Source organism: Zerene cesonia, chromosome 17 (assembly GCF_012273895.1).
Source record: "Zerene cesonia ecotype Mississippi chromosome 17, Zerene_cesonia_1.1, whole genome shotgun sequence".
Classification (NCBI taxonomy): Eukaryota; Metazoa; Arthropoda; class Insecta; order Lepidoptera; family Pieridae; genus Zerene; species Zerene cesonia.
Genome location: NC_052118.1, coordinates 2,660,113 through 2,680,747, shown reverse-complemented (window position 1 = coordinate 2,680,747; position 20,635 = coordinate 2,660,113). Strand labels below are relative to the sequence as shown.

The 20,635-nt window shown below is 30.5% G+C and overlaps 1 protein-coding gene across 5 annotated transcripts in view; it reads left to right on the top strand.

The window, feature by feature from the left end:
* Positions 1-20,635, top strand: part of LOC119833690 (CD151 antigen-like) — a 121,985-nt gene that overhangs the window by 74,008 nt on the left and 27,342 nt on the right. For 4 of the 5 annotated variants that reach the window (XM_038357826.1, XM_038357822.1, XM_038357821.1 and 1 more), the window contains one exon: positions 7,476-7,524. The exons of the other annotated variant lie outside the window; for it this stretch is intronic. The gene's annotated coding sequence lies outside the window, so the exon portion shown is untranslated. The remainder of the gene's footprint in view (positions 1-7,475; positions 7,525-20,635) is intronic. 5 annotated transcript variants of the gene reach the window in all.

The following is a 20,635-nucleotide window of genomic DNA, read 5'->3' as shown; positions in this document are numbered from 1 at the left end:
GCTTTTCAAATCTGCACAACTTTGACGTTATACGATAACATAATTATACTAAACACTAAGAACAAGATGTAACAAAATAATACGTAATATTACTAGTTTTGCGGCCGTTGCTTCGTCTGCCCTGGTTAAATAGGTACTATCCTATGTCCTTTCTCAGGTCACAAATTGTGTTTGTATCAATTTCCATTAAATTTGGTTTAAAAGTAAGCGTGAAGGAGAGCGATATAGACAGACACATAGAAAGACAGACAGATAGAGTTACCTTCGCATCTATAATATTACGAAAGATTAATCCCGAAGTGACAGTTCGTTCTTGAATATCCCATCACCATTCACAAATTATTGGAGTGCTCGTTCAATAACAAAGGCCTTTCATCTTAATAAAGCGATAATGCATAGTCTACAGTCTTAATTTTTTGACACAACACGCAAAAGTGAAATAATATTGTACATAGGTTTTCAAAAGAAATTTTTCGCAGAATTATTAATAAAATATCCATATTTATACAGCAAATAGGTAGCTTTGTAGAGATTTATGCGTAATTTATTTCATAAAATGTCTATTAAGCGGGCGAACGTGCATCCCATACTCAATGCCTTTGATGTAAATCTGATTACATTAAATCGAGCAGGTAGACTTAAATGCCGCTTACTGAAATGGCTTGTGTAAATTAACTGAAATTCTAAGTGAATTAGTGGCAAGAATCATAATAAAAGAACTAGTCTTGAAATTCATTTGAAGAGTTTTTTTTAATAAAATAATACATAACATGATATTTTTTTCATTTTACGTAAAAAAAAATTCAGATCCACGCAGAGATTTAATTACATATTAAAATTTTAATAAATAAATATCAAAGCCTGCGCTTTTGACACCGGGCACTTTTAACGATTGACTGAAATGACTTAGATAAGGTATATATTTCCATTGTACTTGAATGCTTTTTATTACCTAAAGAATCACTAAAATGTGAAATGCTCTTGATAAAAGCAAGCAAATTTCAACTAGACATATTTCTAAGTAAGTTCTAGTGTTAACCATCGAAAAGGATCTATAATGTACAATATTTAACTTTGAATATAATCCAAGGGGTCCTTGATTAAATTCCAGGTGGCTCTTACAAAAGGAGCCTGTTTCAAGAGCAAGCCGAACAAAAAAGCAAGAGCCCATAAGCAAAATTGATGTTAATAAATCTTCCCCATACCTCTCAAGGGACACAAGGTTTTTCTTTTTACTAAGTGTGATTAATTCCTTCCAAAAATCGACGAAGATTAAATAGCCTACGTTAAAAGCATTGCTACCAAGAGAAGTAATGCAATCTTTAATGATGCACGCGTGCTCCGGCACATCCTATTCACTCCATTCTCGATAATTGGCCCTGCATTAGAACCGTGAATACGTGCGAGTTGTAATCGGGACGATCGATTCAGATTTTCACCAAGTTGTGAGTCTATTCAGTTTACGAAATTTCGAGAAACTCAACAGATGACCGGGACGTTTGGGTTACCAAACAAGTCAGAAGCGGTCCATTTTGCCTACAACTTTTCGCAGTGTAGACCGTAGTTATAAAGTTTTACACATTGTTATAGTTCGATAGACCAACACTTTCGATCTATCATATAAACATGTCTACACAGAGATATTTCCCACATTCATATATTTTAAATATTCCTGATGCTTAAAATAAAGCATTAAAACTCAAAGAATCTCGTAATTTCGAACTCAACTGTGTTACCTTATAACAATGAATGGTTTAATCTAGCCTTACCTGCCACTTCTTCATACTTCACAATCTAAACTGCTCTAATCTGTAGGCTTTACAACCTCTCATGTTTGCCGATATCACACCCTAATTGCTCTCAATGGGTTTTATCTCGGCGCGTCTACGCAAATTACTCTCATCGCGGAATAATGGATTCATGAGCGTCTTAACTGATTTCTCTGAACGACTTTAATACATCCATATGTTAATACATCCGAATAACATTAAATTATATTAACATTTCAATTACCGTATCTATTTAGTACTTCGCTATTAGTCTTAGTTTAAGAGAACCATCTTCTATTAACTATCATGGACTCAAGCTTCGTAGTTAATATTATAATAAGTATAATCATATCTGTCTGTGGATATCTTTTGTTTTGCATCATGCACCTTAGATAATTTTCATTAGTCTAATTTTAAATATATTTGCTATTGTTTCATACAAATATCTTCTCTCATAATTTCTTAAGTTACGTCTCAAAATCTGATAATATTTACGACTGAAAGTTTTCCCACTCCGTTATCGCTATCAAGCATTAAAGTTGGAAACTAAATTACAAAAGAGACGCGTTTTGTGTATCAAAGAACCCTTTGAAATTATATAAATGCTATTCGTGCAGACGCCATAAATATGATTCTAAATAGAACAAACATAAATTTGTGAGATTCAAGGCAAATATATTAACAGAAATGAAGTAGTAATTGTATGTGGTAGTCGAGCACGCTTCGGCACGAATTGGGCCAGCTCGCACCGGGAAAGTACCACACCCCCACAGAAGACCGACGTGAAATAGCATTCTGCTGTGTTTCGTTCGGTGAGTGGGGGAGCCGGAGGCCCATATCCTTTTCCTTCCCCTTCCCAGTCCTTTCCTTTATTCCTCTCGCCAATCCTTTCTTAATCCCTTCCCAATTTAAAGTCGGCAATCCATTTGTAGAGGCGTAAGATCTGTAATCGACTTTACGCCTCTCAAATGTTCATGGGCGGTGGTCGCGCTTACCATCAGGCGTCCCACCAGCTCCATTGCCGACTGTGACATAAAAAAAAAAAAAAAAAAAAAGTAGTGGTGGCTCAGTGGTGAGGACATCGGACTTATATCGATAAGTTGGGGGTTCGAGAATGGCGAACATGCTGAAAATAATTTTATATTTCAATTTATCTCCACTTGTGGATATCATCATTACTGCTCAAAACGGTTATTAAAAAGCATCGTGAAGAATTCGCCCAAGAGCCAAAAAAGTTCGACGACGTCACATCTGCCAATCCGCAATTTGACAGCGTAGTGGATTATGGATTTTATTTATTATGACGATTATCTTATTTCCAATCAAATTTATATTGTATAATTAAACGCATTTCATTCCCAACTTCATTGATATTGAAACGTTGATGGAAAATTCATTCTGTGTAATTAATTTATACCGAGTCAATTAGAATTTGATTTGAATTAAAACGATTCAAAATACCAGATATTTATTTCAATGCGGGCGGTTATATTTATCACTAATTGCTAATTATATGGTTGCGTTCCGACTGATAATGTAAAAATTATTAATTTTAAGTGACTGTAATTAGAAGTGTTTGTTTTTATTCAAATTAATGCCTTAAAAACCGCTAATTGTTCTGGCCACAAGTTCATCTCATTGCAATTTGGAAACAAGCCAGATAATAATGCCTACTTAAATCGCCAACTTACTTTATTACAAATGGACTAAACTATCGTAGATAAACTATTCATCTCAAAAATTTATAATAAAAGCAATTACTCAAAACAAAAATTTGTTTTGTATAAAATCTTACTGAATAAAGGGGTTACTAACAGTATTCTAATATTGTAACCTTATGACTCAATACACTTTGTGAACTTCTGTCATAATTTAATTCTATTTAGCAAGATTTAATTTGTGAGGAGATTTTGATTTCCATTGAATCTCTTAGAAATATTAAGCAGGAAATTAAGGAATTACAGAAATGTTTGCCAAACTTGATAACAATGGGAGTGTTAAATTATTATTATATCAAGTATTGGTTTGCATAAGTGCAATATATCCACTTTATAACCACTATTTAAAATTAATCTACTCTACTCACATCTCAATAAATCAGTGAAAAAACAAACGAGACTGTACAAGAACGTACAAGATTTATAATCATACAGAATGCGGCAGGATACGTTAGGCAGGTAATGCATACGCATTCTACTTTCGACTGATATCTGTTACAAACACCCAAATATCATCACAGCTTTTCAAACTTTCTATACATCATAAGCGGTATATTTTATAGTCAAACATGTTTTGTATGATTATGAATTAAAAAAAGTATTAACCGAAACACGAACAGTTAGAAGTGTTATAAACAAAGTGCTTTGGACATGAAATGTCAGTGCAGTTGTGAATTTCACAAAACTTTCTCCTTGTTTCATAAACTGCTAGACCGATGCACTTTATCCTTGTTTAAACCAAAACTTATTAAATTACATCAGGTTGTTAACTAAAAACGAGTTTTAGTGTTAACAACAGACAAAAAATGTTAAATAAAATGGGTAAAGTTTCATAACTATTGATACTAAACTGATTCCGAAATTTAAAAAATATAGACATTGATTTATGTGTTTGTTTACAAAAAATACGCAAATATTTTATATGTATCACAGCATCATGGATATGATCATAACACTCATAGTCACAACAAAATAACTAGATACATAGAATAACTTTAAAATATTATAAAATTCAATAATAAATCGTAGCTCTATGCTAATTCCCACTGAGTGATAGCGCTCATAAGTACAAGTAGACTGGCCAATAAATTGCAGTTTCCGAGACTCATCCTGTAAAACTTAAGTCTGACTGTTACATTTATTGGAGAAAGAACTCTTGCTTCACTTGCTTTAATTTAAAAAACAATCTTAGGTATTCCTTAAGTCTATCTATACTTATATCATTAGTATAGATAGTAACTTTAAGAGGTAAAGTTTGTGAATTCGTGGGTTTGTATTGTTGTAGGTAGTAATCTTTGATTCTACTGAATCGATTTCTAATAATCTTTTGCTTTTGCATTTACGTGATTTACGAGTATTACATATGTACCAAAGGTGAAGTCGAGCCGGATTGCTAATCCTTCATGAAGTGTAGGTACAGGCCCGTGGCGAAATTTTTTTTTTATGTAATAGTCGCAATGGAGCTGGTGGGTCGCCTGATGGTAAGCGCTACCACCGCCCATGAATATTTGGAGAGAGGCGTAAGATCTGCAATCGACCTTAAGCCTATACAAATGGATTGCCGTCTTTAATTTAGAAAATAATTAAAAAAGGACTAACGAGAGGAATAAAGGAAAGGACTGGGATCGGTAAAGAAAAGGATATGGGCCATCAATCTACGGTATTTATAAATAGAATAGAAATGGCATTCATCTTTGTAATAATATTTTTTAAAGTGACAGATATCTGAAGTTATGTAAATTCAAAGCAACAAACACCATTGCCCAAAACGAAACATCGAAAATAATATCGTTTTTTAAGTTGTATTTTGTTATAATGGTGCAATGTAAGCCTTTAAGGGTATAAATGAAATCCGCGAAAACCAAAACAAAACGTGTGAAATAATGCTCATCTGTTGTTTATGTATTCTGTGGTATAATTTTTGGCGGCTGAACAGGGTAATACAGATAAAGTATGCATAAAATACAGAGATCGCATAATTATTATGAATACATTTTAAAAATAATTAAAAAGAAATAACACTTTGTACCTAGCAGGCATAATAATTGTAGTGAAATAAATTTTGAAATTATAAAACTAAATATTGTTAATGATCTCGTAAATGAACGCCTCATTATTTTTGCTAAATGTAATATCTTTCCTTCCTAGATAGATCTGAAAATGACATTTTTAAAAAGCAATTCGTCTCAGTATTTTACTCATCAGTAACATTAATATTATATTCTCTCCATTCATTTTGAGTAAATCCCCAAGAAACCAAATCAGCTCTTGAAATAATTTGAACCTTTAAAATAAAATATTTTATTTATAACAATAAACGTATTATATTTATTTAAAACGACATAAATAACAAATATTATGAAACGATTTTTCTCTTTCAACGTATAAAAATAATAACATTGCCAATAGTTGAACGTAGACTTTAGAGCTTAAGAGGATTCCATTGTCATACCAAGCCTTGTTCGTCTAAGCGAAAAGCATTACTGGATCCCACTAAAATTATACGCCAGTTGCAGAAAGATTACGTTCGCTTTTATGGCTCTCTTCACTGACATAAAAGATTTCACTGGCGTGAACCCAGTGTGTGAGCCTATACAATTGATAGACTGACTTTTGTATGAATCGTCGCTATTACTTATAACTAACTAATGTTAGAAACTTAAATCGTGCAAATAATAAATAGGTTTTATTCTATCAGAAATGGCTTTCATCGGCTTTTCGACAATTTATTATAATGAAATACAAAATGATATACCTACATACTTACAATTCAAAATGGCCAAGGAACAATATGTTATATTATGTTAAAATGATATTTTACATAGGTTATTTTTTTTTATAAAGCATTACGTTTCCCCGTATTGAATTTTCTACATAATCATTGTAATAAAAATATTCATATACCGTATTATTCGTATCAACGTTAAAAAGCGAACGTGTTCATCTCATGTGAGCTTTGTAATAATGCATATATTATTTGCTGTATAATCCATTGATGTAATATTCAGTCTACTATAATAATCGCAAGCAAGCGATTCTGCTCTCTCTGCTTCCTACAATTCTTATCTATATTCTTATATATCTTTTTGATCTGAAATCTCGAATGTAACCTGCGTTTCGAAAACTTCAATAAATTTGAATTCCCATGAAATATTTAACCTTGTTTACTTTAGTTTAAAATGTTTGTATACTGTGATACCTTTTTACACGTTTAACATTTAAAAAAAATGAACTCGTAAAACAGTTCCCAAGAGAGGAGCATGTCAAAGTCACAATATGATAAATATTTATTATTCAACAACAACTTCTAAAAGGATAAACGGTGTCAATGGATCGTATATATGTATAACCTATAATCCGCAAAATGAAACATTGAATATTGACTTTAATTTTAATTTAAATAAAACGAACAAGAAATACAAGTTACTTTAGAACAAAAACAAAACAATATCAAACCGTAAACCACTGTCCACTCAACAAACCATGACCACGAGACAGCGCTAACAAAAACGCGGATATTCAAAAAGCCATCCCTTTTGCTGGCTTTAAAAAGGGATGCCCGCCTTAAATATTCGCCAAACCATAACCCTATAATGCCCTCCTTCTTTATTTACGCTAGCACATGGCCCCGTCGTGTCACGTACATCTGTGTGACTTAAAAGACATTGTCCTCGGTCACGTATATGCCAGAATCGCCACGAAAATACTATAAATTCAAAGTTACGGGCAATAAATTAACGTAAAAAGCGTTGAGGGTTAGCATTCGAGGCAGAACGGTATTTGTATTTGATAATGTTACGCGAAAATGACGGTATATGAGAGGCTTTTTCGATATTCACAGATTTTATTGTAGCGGTTTGTGGGTCGAATGTATTCCTATTATTGTTACTTTTATATAACGTCGTGAATACGTATTTTAATATTTTCTCGCATACTCTATTCACTTGGCATACTTTTATGTAAGGTTTATGATTTTTAATTATTACAGGTTATCACCTATAGCAACGGGCGACACAGTTACAATACTTGGGTTTAAGGTAAATATGCCAAGTTTTCTCTTCAATAAAGTTACAAACTTAATTGAGGTTTCTTTCATACAAGTACATATAATACTCGATAAATATAATTTAGATAATAAAACGTTTAAGCTATAGATAGTTAGCACACTTTGTAGATAAAACAGAGCAATAATTATGGAGTTTAGTTCCAGTATTATAAGAGTATTAATTTGTTTTATTTATTGAATCAAGAAAATTATCGAAATGTCGATTCAACCCCGAAGTCTCATGCCGAATAGTTGTTTAAAATATACCGTTTAATCAAGAACCCCATTTATTTTTGAGAGCGTCGGCTGAAAACTACATTTCAATATAGTTGTGCAGAGACTACCTGGAATTTTAAAAACTCATTTTATATCATGTCAAGTATATTCATAATTAATTAAATATATTCGAAATGCCAACAAGTGTAACTTTAAAAGTAGGGCAACATCTGACCGCGTGCCTACCTGACTTTAAGTGTGACACAATCTTGGAGAACCCTTGTTTGAAAGAAGCCTACTCACTGTTATTCAACTTACGTTGAAATTATTTAACTCTATATTTGATAAATGTCTATTTACTCCTTCCTAATTTTCTCGCGAAACATAAATCTGTTTTGTCTTATTGAGATGCTTTATTGATATCTGATTAGCATCGGTCCTTATACATTTACACAATAATTTTACGTAAAAAATAACAAACTAATACCTACAGTTAATCTAAGAAAAACTTGAATATGTTATGTTGCAAATTTCCCTAAAATTTAATATTTCATCCAAAACCACCAAAGAGCCTTATTGATTTTTATATCAGTTACCGTTTCATATAATGTTGTGGTTTATACATCGAAAATTTTAAATTCCTCTCCAATTTTATATTGGACAAATATTTGTAATATTTAATATTGGCATTACTTTACACCGGTTTGTCCGGTGGAATTTACAATATAAGTTCCCGATTCAAAATTGTCTACAACTATTTAGTTCACCAATAGAACTTAGATGCCTTCACTACCAAGCCAATCTCAATTACGAATCAGCAAAAGTATTGTTAGATCGCCTCCTTAGCACACTTCTGTGCTAAGGAGGCGATCTGCGATTCTGTGCTTAACTCGTGAACGTAGATACAAGGGCTTCTGTGTTCGATTCAGGTTTAACTATAATTTTTTTACAATAAAAAAAGTTTACTGAAGCCCCTGGGGGATAAATACATGACTCCATATTCTAAAATGCCGTCTAATGAACACTAAAATAATCACGCCAATCGGTTGAAACCAACAACAGAGTATCAAAAACCCAAACCTAAACACACGGGTTACAAAACAGAAATAAAATCCTTGTCGGTGAAAAAAAAATTGTAGGTGCGAAAAAAACTTTATGGAAGTAAAAAAGTGGACGAAAATGAGAACTAGGCAATCATAAATTCAACTATTCATTATTGCACATCAACCTATTTAATGAACGGAATATTCCTCTGAAAACAAAGAAAGATTTCTGAATCAAGATGAGGCATCTTCATCATCATATAAAAAGTTGGCATTCACAAAAACTACAAACCTACACAAAAGTTAGATTCCTGTCAAAAGGTTCACTCCGAAAAGCATGATATTTTGTGCGTTTATTTTTCGGATTCACTTTTATCTTTGCGCATCTGAAATGTCCTAAAAGCTTTGGTATATCGTAAGTTCTCTGGGAAAATGGACCTTTGTAAGCGTTTACTAACAATATCGTAAAGCGTTATTGACAATCCAACGTATAGGTTTATTGTGCTTACACATAAAATATCGTTAACTGTAGAAATATATTGGGAAATATTGACTTCTGTAATTTTATATGAACCGCTAATATTATATTAAAGATAAGGGTCTGAATATTCGGTTATTTTAGGTAAAACGAAGAAAAACTAATACAAAAAGTCATATAAGATGTGATATAAGAGAGTTCTGAATAAAGGCTATAAAAATATGAATATGAATAGCAAGTATAGTTAATATATAACCATAGCAATAGCATGTAAAGTATGTAAAGACATACGTGACGAGGTCATTCACCAAGAAGACCTGGTATATTAGAATATCGATTTTTCCTGCAACTTTTCTCAGCAAATTAAAGGCGTTTACTCCAACAATTAGAAGATTAATCCAGTTGGAGGTCGCACAGATTCTTGTTAACATTCTCCCGGGGATTCCAATTGCCTGTAACGAGCTTGCACAATTTGTCTCAGTTTTCCTACGAGACTATTAACAGAAATGTAAGCAATTCAACCCCTCAGAGAGTGCAAATAGCAAAAGTACGAAAACGAAGTAGTAACTTCTCTCTATAACTGTCACGTTTTTTATTTTACTTCTACAAGCTAAAACAAAGTTAATCTCGACTAAGATTTGCTAACTGCAAATAATGCACAAGCAAAACTGTATTCTCCATGAAATCATTCACATTGTCTCGTCCAATCGGAGATCCTTACCGACACAGCCAGAGAGCTCATCGGACTCAGTGCCAACAACTTCACAGATCTGAAATTTCTATAGTAAACGGAGAGGTGGTTTGACGTTTACATTATGTGTATGTTATATAGGTACCATTATATATATTTCTTGATTTATATAGATACAAATTAAATACTTAAGACGACGTTTAATATCACATAATATTTAAATTTAACTTGACGTTGGTGTCTTGAAAATTTGGATAACTGGTCGTGTGTCGAATAGTTTATTTAGAGACAGAACATAAATTACTATTTCACCAACTCTCATCAAGTTTATATTAAATTATTTGGTTGATAAGAGGTTGATAACTGGTTCATATAAGTCTGTAAGGAAATTAATAGCTAAGCTTCCTTTTTATATAGACATTAATTTGGCAATTCCCGAGAAATATTGTTGGCAGCGTATGGATGTGTGTATTGTTATGTGATATTATAATTGGTTCGTCTTCCATACGGCGTACAAGTTATTGTTGACTTTGTGATTGTAATCAATATAAAGGATAAAAGACGCTGGAAGGAAAAAGATTAAACTATCCATTTACTATTAAAATTCTAATGTTTTGTGACTTTATGCATTTAAAATTGGTTAATCATACTAATTATAATATTAATGCGAAAGTTTATAAGGATGTGTGTGTGTGTTTGTTGCTCTTTCAAGCAAAAACTACTGAACAGATTGCAATGAAATTTGGTACGTATATAGCTGGATAACTGGAATAACAAATAGGCAACTTTTTATACCGATATTCCTACGGGATACGGACTTACGCGGGTAAAACCGCGGGGTTAAAAAAATAAATATGTTCAAAACGTACCATAAGGTTTTAAGCAAAAGCCTATGAGGGCTATAATAATTAGAATATGCCTTATTATTCTAACTAACTCTTTATTTTGAAAAAAACATTATACATTTCATAACTATTTTCACTGTTACAATTAGAAAAACACTGTATCTAGAAAAAATGCCAGCGTTCCCTCTCATATATAAATATATTAATTTTAAATGTGCAAGCATAACAAAAATTTGATTCAAGCTCAAAACTGTTTTAAGTGCTAAAATGTGTGTGTATGTGCGTATGTATGTACATGTTTTTAATGTCTTTTATATCCTTAACCATTTAAGCTAAGTAACCACATGTTTAAAAAACTAGAACAAAAGTATATCAAACATAAAATAAGCATAATATATCATATGAGTAATTAAATTCAAACAACAGATGTTAAACGTAGAACAGTTATTTGATTTAATATCTTATTTTAAGACATCCATCAAATAAAGATATCTTTAATATGCAATGTTTGCACATTGAAATGAAAACCAAATAATAATCTCGTATTCGCTCTACAAGCAATAATATTCAAGCATATGGCAATTTTAACTTGCAGATCGTTCATTTATGTACTAAAATAAAATAATTTATTTTGTACTATATGTATATACTCAACCATATTCTTTCTCTTATTCCAACATTCCTTTTGAAATCGCTTAGCATACACATAAATACACTATTTTTAAAACAGGCGAAAAAGTTTTTTCTTCAATATTCCGAAAAATTCAAAACGTATTTCTTTACGTTGTTTTTACTATATCCCGGTGTATTCTAGATTCTGTCTTACTAAAATAAAATACATTATTTTGTGCTCATGTCCTCAGCCATACTTTATCACGTATTCCAATATTCTCTTTGAAATTATATAACATACATCAATAAAGTATTTCCATATTTATAGTCAAATTATTCCAACGATTTTTAAAATAGCTGAAAAAGTTTTTTTACTTTATTATAGATTCTGTCTTTCGCCACTGTTTCGCGTTGTGATAGCGCAGATGAAAATCTTTGCATTGTGTATGTAAAATGCAAATTAATGTAAGCGTAACGGTTGGTATAGACCTTTATCGGGTTGTTAGCCTGGCAGCTTGCCAAACGTATTCCGCCTTTATGCGGTTATATTGAGAATAAAATCCTGTTAAATTGAAAGTTTAAATATTGGAAGTAATTTGGATTAGGACATAAATGTTTTATTATTTTATTTAGATACATTAATTACTTGGAATGACATGAAGAACTCATTATTTCGTTGAATTAAATTAAGTAATCCCCAAGTCTAAACTCAAGTCCCGAGAACATTGTGACCTTTTTATTTAAATTATATAAGGTGTGACAAAAATCTTGACTAAATAAGATAAGGTGTATTTAAACCCAATTAAAATAATTTTAAATAGTTAGCATTTTCACTAAATAAGTATATCTCCGTTAATGCACATGAACACACCTCGCATTCTTTACGCAATACAAATCACGAGATAAATCTAAATGAATAGCATTAAGCCATTCTATTTCTGGAAAATGTGTATGAGTACAAATGAATTTGATAAATGTAATTTCTTTTATAAATTATCGAATATCTAGCAGTATTAGAGCATGGCTATTAATGTTTTGTCATTGGCTATTAATGTGCATACTTAAAGACCTTTATTTAACGCTAGAATTATAAACAACGTCCAAAAGATGATTTTAAGCATTCTATTCTATATAAGTTTAAAAATAGAACAAACGTTTAAAACGTAATTATTTAATTATGAAGAAATTTACCGCTTTTTTCTTTCCCTTTTCGTTCAGACGTATTTCCACCGGTTATGTTCTGCTTTATACGAAACTCTATTCAAGTTGCTTCAGACAGCTTTGAGTAACATTTCCGTTGAACCAAGACTAACCCGATCCTCAGACAATACCTATTTCCCCAATAATATTGAATCCCTTTACAATATGGTTTAGTGCATTATGCAGGATCTTTTACATTGACGTATAAGATAATAATAATACATTCTATTGTTAACGGATTATTTTATCGGCGGTGAAGGTTTGCTTTAATATATTTTCTCATATGATTGACATGATTGTTTGATAAATTGAATTAGTGGAAGTGGTTATTATTAAATAAGAGATGAAGAATGGTATTTGTATATGGCATTATTATGTTTTTCTGTTCTTGTCATATAACACGCACGCCTAGGCATTTGTTTATATCTAGTTATAAATCAGTTATACGCATAGGTTGGCATTATACGTATAATTAACATACTCGTATTACGCGGTTAGTGACTGAATCAAGGCCAAACCATGCAGAATATCGATGAGAGAGTGTTGGTTCGATGAATATTGTATTAAGCATACTTATTGGTTCTTGTTCCTGCATACTAAACTGCTAAATAAATGAACAGACAGCCTGAAATTATATAAAGGAATTTATTAATAGCATAACGAAATAAATTTGCTCGTGACATCACACAAATAAACACATTATATTGCTATGTTTTACGTAGATTTGTAGGTACTCTGAGATAAAAATACACGTTTTCTTGCCAAGTCTAAATGCGCGTACTTAATTAAGGTACTTGGCTAGTGTAAATAGGTCATAACAAAACTTATGTTAATTTTTCTTTTTATTTCCAAAACATACCACAAGAAATTGATGTTACGAAAATCGATAAAACACCATTAATGCGGTACACGTACACACGCCTCTTTTTTTATTTTTTATTTGGCTTTATACGTAAACGGAACACAGAAAACATCTTTATATAACTCGGCTTCTGGGAAGAGACTTAATTCTTGACTTGCACCCGCATACGTCAAACGTTGATTTTAACATTTCCTTAGGTGTCTGACGTTGACACTGACGAAAATGCCTGTAGATGTCATTGACAATTCTTATCATGTTTGACCCTTATCATTCTATCATTGAGGGAAATCGATTCTGTCGTTGTACCTTAAGCTTATATTATACTGTTATATTGCTTATTTTACTGCGTATTTCTAAGTTTATATTTAGGCAAAGTATTATCAACCCTGCTAACTTAGCAGGCTTATTACTGCTTAAAATGAGAATGTAAAACGATTCTTATTTATTATGATTTTGTATATTTTAGGATTATGAATTTCTTATTCCACTAACCACTTACTTTTCGATACCACAAACTGCTTTAAAATCATGAATCTATGTTTAATTTCTATATGTTGTCTTATCTATGTTTAATTTCTACATTATTTTTGCACACTTCCCTTAATATTAATATTTTAACTCTATTTACAAAAAAAATGTACACATCAGTTTCTTTATTGTATACGAATTGAGTGAAAGTCTGGAAGTATTTATTTATTTCATAGTTTGTTATGATCGCAATAAAAATATTTCGACATTATTTCTACCCAAACTTCGTCAACGCTAATGCCAAAAGAGAAAAAACTTTCTATTTCGTCTCAATGTCTATAAATTGGCAACACTCAAAGCCCACAGGACGTCGTGTTTGCAAACTTTGCGTATATTTCCAAGTTGATTCATTTCATTTCACGATTTCAGTTGGTTCTTTGAGCAATCTACATCGACCCTAATTTCCTTTAAAATATCCTTCTGTGAGAATTGTGCTTTTTGCAACTTTTTTTTACTAGCGGCTTGCCCTTTTGAAATAAATATGTCGAATGTTGTATCTACCCAAACTTTTTTTTTTCTTTTAGTTAATTTTTGATTTATCCATCTTTATGAGTTAAAAAATTATCTCATTCTAAAATGTCGTAAGCGTGACGTCATTTTTATGTAGAAATACTGCCTAGTTTAGATTAAAAAAGACTTAACCATTAACAATTTGATACTTTTGTCCTTCGATCAACAACTGTTGATCGAAGCTTTTATCGCTTTATTAAACCCAAGCCAAGTCTTGTACATAATATAAATCCCAAATCTTGCCAATTATATTTAGCACGGTAACGAATATGATGTAATGAATGAAAAGTATAAGTAAGTATAGAATAGAGTAATCTTAACTTTTCTTTTATCCTATCAAAATATGACAAAGGCATATTTATTACACTCCATATATATGCCATTATCTCATCATTTTTCGTTTCAATTTATTTTCTCTTAGATAGGTACATCAAACATACATTCGATATGTTCTAATTTCTGAACTGTGTCAGCTGGTAATCAGCAATACTCATAAATAACCAATTACGATAATTCAGGCAATATAACTTTAGATAACCAATGAATTGTTAATGTGATCTGGTTGGGAGCCTAATATTGGAATAATTAAAATGGTTATTATATTTGCCTATTGTATTTATAGTTGATCGCAGACAATTAAACATTTATACATCTATGTGATTGTGATAACGTATTCGTAATTATTGAAACCATATGAGAACGCTGCATAATTTGTCATTTCTAATTACAATATCCAGTGAACTCAAAAAATGAGAAGAATAATTAAAATAATTAAAAATATGTACATATTGAATAGTTGTAGTATTAATTTTAATGTAATAATCAGAATTCATATTTTAATATTGATGAACAGAAGACAGCCATTATAATTCTATGTATTATGTGAAATAAATTAATTATGGCAAATTTAATTTGAATATGTAATTGACATACTCTAATAATGATTAAACAACATCACTATTATACAATTATATAATACTCATTTACCATTTTTGATATCAGAAAGAATCGCAGGCCTACGATACAAGCTGTCTTAGTGTAGATATGTAGTTCATCTTTATATGACATTTGTATCTTTATGTAATAAAATAAAACAGTGGATTTGTTCGTAATTAATGTAATAATTGTGTAAATGTCTTTACTGGAAATACAAAAAAAATAAAGATTAAATTTATGTATGCTATTTGTATTATTAAATAAATCAATCAATCAAAACAACGTATTTCTTACCGTTGAATATTAATTGGTAATAAATATACAGATGGTTAAACCGTCACATTCAAAGTACTTTTTCGTATATCAACCGTGAAAACATTACACCCCTTTTAAGGGCAGGTAAAATACTCTATTATGTAGTCTTTTATGTATCCGCTTATCCTCAATAAATCCTTTTGAACGCTTCAAGATCCTTGCTTTTATCTTCCTGAAAGTATAGAGAGAGGTCTTGAAGATTCTAGAAGCAAGTATAACCGCTTGTGATACCTTCTTAAATAATGTCATGGAAGAAAAACGAAAACTTGTAACAACATACTTATTTATAGCATAATCATTTTTAAAATAGTGGTAGGTACTAAAGTTTTGTATAGGTACTATTAAAACATTTTTTGTATAACACCGTTTAATAGTTGGAGTGTGGTCCCTTTATTGTTTGTTATAATTATTATGTTACACATTAATATACGGCTTTTTCGATTTTAAATATATTTAGCATATAATTTAAAGTGCATGGTAGGGGTGATTAAAAAATTGTTTGATTATTACAGATTACACATAATTTTATAGTACCTGGATGACCGATTTTTTTTTTGTTTTAACTTTAATTATTCGCCAAAAAATAGTATTATTATTCGCCAATAGATGTCAGGAAGAGTCATAATAAATTACGCTACTCAAACGCCTCCTATTTGTTAAAAAAGTAAGTTTAAGTCGATAATACACGAATAAAACACGAATATGACATTTTCAAAAAAAGATTCCTAGCTAGATCGATTTATCGCCCCCGAAACCCCCTATATACTAAATTTCATGAAAATCGTTGGAGCCGATTCCGAGATATATATATATATATACAAGAATTGCTCGTTTAAAGATATAAGATTTTTAAAATTTATATATAAATTATATACGAGAGTTAGTGAATTGAATACTAACATCCAATGAAAATATGACAAAATGAACTAAAAAATATGCTCGTAAAAATAATAATATGAGTTTTAATTCTCTCAAATTAGACAGTCTTGACGGACAACCTTAAAAGACGATTTATATCTCTTTTTTGTGTCCAATCGAACAATTACTTTTCCTTATCTTAATTATCTTTAACTGAAAGAAAGTCAAGTAAACTTTTGGCCTTATTAATGGAGGCAAGTATTCTGGAAACACAAGTTTCAGAATAAAATTATCCCAAGTTAAATTATACCTTGAAGTAATACTATAGCCTTATAGAAGGTTGGTTCTGCGTCTCTGTAATTGGTATTGAATATCTTAATTTTCTACAGTAATTGACAATATCTACAGAAAATGAGTCCATACCATACGATACACTCCTACACATTCTAACGATTAATTAAAACTCTCAAACTGAACAATAGAAATCTATTCCTACACCCAACTATAATAAAATCCGTCCATTAAAGTAACTGAAAAGTTAATTGACTATAGTAAATTCAGCAAAATTTTTGATCTATTAAAATGAAAATGGTTCATACGAATCACATTTAAAATCGAACGTTTTTAGGTTCACCTACAGGCACCGCTATTCAGATTACTTCGAGTGCGAATTGAATCAAATCTCATTCAATAGAAGAGTAATATTTCAATCCTTTAGATTTTATCCATAGCGTGGAAACCCGCGAAAATGGTTCAGTCTAAATGAACAATTTCGAAAAATAGTTTAGGAAAATTATTGGAATTGATTATCATAATATTATAATTTACCTTAAAACTTATCGTAGGTATTTACTTGTAGACGAGAAATATAAATATTTTAAAAGTTATTTAAATCAAAACAAAATGACGTTGTATCACAGATAACATAATACTAGTTGTATAACACGATCTGTATTATAATCATAAAAATTATTTGTTGCATACAAAAATGAAATTCACAAAAAATACGACAAAAGAAGTTTCAGTACAGCGAAGAACTAAGTCTTATCACTATTGAGCGAATTCTACCAAACAATCACAAAGCGAAGGAAAAGTTGCGAAAAAATAGGGTCGACATCGTACAAAACAGAATGTCGATAACATGTGCATACGTTATATAATAAAAAATAAATATTCATTCAAACCTACGACGAAGTCAAAAACATTAAACAAAATAACATTGCTTTTCATTGAAACATCAGAATAAACAGCTGCGCGTGGGTACAAGAATTATTAAAATCACTTAAAAACGTTGAGATTATGCATTATGAGCTTAATTCGGCGCTGGTATTTAAAGTTGTGGAGTAAACCCTTGTTAGCTACATCCGTAGCGCTAATACAGCTTTGCATACTTTCGACAATCTCCGCTTAAACAGCTGACTCGCCGAACTCATAAGCGAGGCTTTGCTGACTTGCACAATATCGCGGCCATTGTCGGGTACCGTGTTACTTCATTTATATTGTTTTGAGTGCCCTCTGTATAAAATTTTCAACACACTTTTCATCAAAGTCAATTGTTACACTCGTTTATTATACTGAAATATAAGTAATTTTGATAAAAAGATAACTTTAAATTTATTCCTAAAACAACATAAAAATTTTATCATTAGACTAATAAAAAAACCATTTAATGAATAAGTTTCTAAAAATTATTATTCAATTGGTTTATTAATTCCATTGGTTGAAATTAATAATTAAATTATATCCTTTTTGGGTAGTAATATAAAAAACAAAATACGAAATACGTAAAACTAACTAAAAGGGATTCTATTGCTCTCAGATGTGAATGATAGTAAATTATAGTTATGGGCAGAAGTAACTTAAAATAAAGACTTATTAAACTTACTAGACTTATTAGACTTATATACATTTCTTGTGTTAATACTGAGCATTATTGCAATATGATCATACACAGTATATTATTCTATACAATAATATAAGAGTATTTAATGTTTTTGAATGTAATACAACATTCCTAACGAGACTACAAATATATAATATGTTTCAATTAATACATTACTAAAGAGCTATTAGCGAATACTAAGGTACACGCGTAAAGGTTTGCGTTCCAAAATTTACGTAGTCATAATTATACTAACATTTCATGAATATGCCCTGTGAATCTGTCTTAACTACCAATAAATAATTACTTAAACGTTATTATTCATACACATGTAAATCGGTTTACCTGCTCTTAACATGTTATTCAGGATTATAATTCAAGATAATATTCAAAGCCACAATCCTCGTTCAAATTGATCTTCCATACAACGTAATATCATGTCTTGAGAAAGTTATGCGTTTTCATCATGACTATATTATTGACTACTATTGAGTTACGAAAATTCCCTAATTGTCTAACGTTGTCGGATTTTACAACGTGATTAAAAGCGTTGTAGTACTGTATGCTCCTTTTTATACTGTGGCATTTTATTAAATTCGTAGTATTTATTGTGGTCCTTTGATTTTTATACGGAGTACGAAATTAAATGATCTTTTTATTATGTAATCGTTTTATATCCTAAGATAGTTTATATTGCTAGCTAATTTATTGTTTTGTTGTACCTACGATAGTTGCTGTTAGACTGTTTATTTTCTCTATAGTTTACAACTTTTTTATACAATATACCTGTATTTGTTACACTTTCTATACCAACAATTTTAAAATTATCATATTTAAATGACATTGTTGTATATTTTAAACATAAAAATCTAAACGAACTGATGGCAATTTTATCTGAGATAATAAAAATTGCCTGTTGAATTAAACCATAATAAAAAATAATAATTTGTAGCAGCAAAATTCAATTCTTTTAGAACGTTGTTTACTTTGAAGGGATTTTTTAAATGTAATAAACTTCTAAGGACCACACAATAACGTCAATCTCCACGACTCTAAAAGGGGACGTGAAAACCTTTAATAAATGATCACAGCTTAGAAGAGTTTCCGTGTTAGTACCAAATGAAATAAATTATACACGTAAAACGAAATATATAGAGACATGATTGTTTATTTGCCACGCGGTTTCACCTGCGGACTATGGCAAATATCGTAAAATTTGTTCAGATTCTCTTGTATGATCAAATTAATCTTTGATTACTACTTTTTTCCGTCACATATATCATAAAAGTATTTGTACCTTTTAAATTTTTTCTTAAATAAACAAAGTTTTATTTGTCATACAAAACATAACAAAGCCCTAAATACATATAAATGGCATTTAATAATAACCTTCTCTACCATCGAGAGAATTGTATTTAAAACTCATTAATTGCGGAATCTAAAAAGCATATACCTATAACTAAGTGAAATTCATAACTACATATACAAATACTACAAACACACACTGACAACACCTACATGAATATAAAACGCTAACGTAATAAAGTACAGAACCTACAAAGATATGGCCGTAAAGCCTAAAGCACGCGTAACTTCATTAAAATATGTTGAATATGGAAAAGTTTTTGCATGGATATGAAACTGTGCCTCATTCTACCTGAAATTGTAATTCTCCTTTAAAATATTACTTTCGTGACTAAAAGCGTTTTCCTACTAAATATTCATATATGCGAAAGTTATGTATATGTATAGGTACATGAATGCGACAGTGTTTTTAAAACAAAAATAAAATATCTGTATATTATATTTAAATAACACGATATATGCGAAACAGTTTTTGAACATTTATGAGACTAACATGTAAAATAACAAAAGCAATAAAATAAAAAGATGTGTATATAACAAAAAACACGATACAAATAATTATTTTTCACAAACAAAGACAGTATAATCAAAATAATTTCCATCAATAAAAGTCATAAAACAAACTTTACGTTTTACTTTAGTTTACGTTTCCCAATATCTACAATGCAGTATATCGATACAAAAGATGAGCCCCTAATAACACTAAAGTTTCACGTGAAATCTGGGTCAAAATTGTTTTTAATTCATAAATATTTTCTTTAG